This window comes from Sorghum bicolor, unplaced genomic scaffold (genome assembly GCF_000003195.3).
Source record: "Sorghum bicolor cultivar BTx623 unplaced genomic scaffold, Sorghum_bicolor_NCBIv3 super_1558, whole genome shotgun sequence".
NCBI classification, from domain to species: Eukaryota; Viridiplantae; Streptophyta; class Magnoliopsida; order Poales; family Poaceae; genus Sorghum; species Sorghum bicolor.
Window position 1 is genome coordinate 1,012 of NW_018396806.1, and position 1,957 is coordinate 2,968.

The 1,957-nt window shown below is 49.8% G+C and overlaps 1 pseudogene; it reads right to left on the reverse strand.

The window, feature by feature from the left end:
- Positions 1-8: 8 nt before the first annotated feature.
- On the reverse strand, positions 9-1,731 carry LOC8155721 (annotated as a pseudogene).
- Between the last annotated feature and the right edge of the window lie 226 nt (positions 1,732-1,957).

The following is a 1,957-nucleotide window of genomic DNA, read 5'->3' on the forward strand; positions in this document are numbered from 1 at the left end:
GAGCAATTCCTTGACCAATTATGCCACAGACAAATCCAACTGAACCATACAACACACCCTGCAATTTAAATGGTTATGCCAGTACCAAACAGCATGGCAATGCTCCTGTAGTTCAAACTAACAATCATACAATGGCTCAAAATTGGAAGTATCTTTGCCACGTAAGGTTCATTACCTTGTAAAAGTATGTTCCGATTCTTTGCTGGACTGTAAATCTGCAGCCTGGTCTTTCAGCTTCAAAAACACTGCAGTTTTAAAATCTTAGTGTCTTCTTTCAAAAAAGAATCTTAGTGTCATACAGAAATAGATTTTTTTTAATTCAAAGCGCTATTGCTAGTTTAGAAACATCTCCATTCTCTTTCAATTAGACAAAAAAATGGTCATGAGAGTGATATACAAGTTCAACAGACTTTCAAATTCAAGATAATGCAAGACACAGCGATAACTTGAAGAATCGGATTTAGAAGCACAGTAATAACCAAGAATGAGACATGTATCAAGCAGGTGATCTATATAGAACAACAGTTAAAAAAAAGAAGGCTTCCTTTCAAGCATCAAGAGTTTAACCAAGAACATGCTCCAATACTGGGAGTCAGAATATCAGATCCATCATGACCTTGAGTAACAGTACATTAATACATCAACATATTATGGAAAATGCTGGTGAGTTGGTCTGACTCGCAGTAATAACGCGAATCACTCAACAGAATTGATCATACGACTGAGTTCCCTAATGGGGTATCGTATCTATGGACAGAACTCAGAGCAAAGGTAATATCCTATGCCTGACTTGCGCACTCCCTTGGTTTGAAACCGACGCTAGCATTCGTAATTGCTAGTATCACTACCAAATCGAGCTATACACCCTGCTAGATGAAATTTGCCTTCCAAAGCAGAATCCGATAGCCGGACGACAAGGTAAAGGTATCGAATGTACAGTAGTATGTATCAATTGGGAATTCAAACGGAAAGGAAAGAAAGCCGAGCAGAAGGCGAAAACGTGCAGATCTACACACGCCCCTGGGGAAGGAGCGGTGGGGGGAACCCAGCAAGAGACGGAGCAGATCCCACCCTGCAGCGACGGCGGCCGGGATCCAATCTAATCGAAGCAGGAGAAGGGCGAAAGGAGAGATGGGGGCTCCGTCGGTGGCCTTACCCTTGCGTGCTCCCCCTTCTGGCTCGGGCTTGGACCTGAAGATCGAAGTAGCGGAGCAAGAGGACTTCCCGGATGCCGGCGTCCTTGGCCGCCTCCATCATGTCGCCCGGGAGCGCAACGCCGCGCGCCGCGGCGAGGCGCAGCACCTCGTCGAAGCCGAGCAGCGGGCCGAACTCCGCCTCCTCGTAGTCGTCGTCATCCTCGCCACCCCCGCCGCCGCCGCCTCCATCCTTGCGTCCATTCCCGCCGGAGTCGTCCCCGCGGTTCCCGGGGCCCGATCCGTCCCCGGCGGCGGCGCGGAGCAGGAGAGCGCATGTGGTTTGGGGAGCGGGGAGATGGGCTTTAGCGAGAGGTGGAGAGGCCTCGGTTTGTGAAAAGCGTTGGAAGAAGGCGTGGAGGAGGAGTAGGAGGCGGCGCCAGCGGCGGCGGCGGCGGCGTTGATGGGAGTGCGACAACCGCGGTAGAGGGGGAGGGGGTGCGCGACCGAGGTGTGCGGGGGGCGGACCCAGGGAGGGAGGAGGGGCGAAACCACGGGAGGGGGGGGCGATAACCGCCGAAGACGATGACCTTCGGGTCTTTTTAGTTGTAGAGATATATGTCTAAAACAGTAAGCAACCGAACTGGTCCAGATTATTGACAGCACATCTGTATCCTCTTGTGATTTTTGTAACTTTCAAACCATAATAGCTATGAGGGTGCTTCTTGAGGTCAGAGAAATATCTCGAAGTCTAATTGTTCCCGGAAATATTTGGTAAACTTTGCACGATCTAAACTTGAGATACTCCCGAATCATTGCAGACT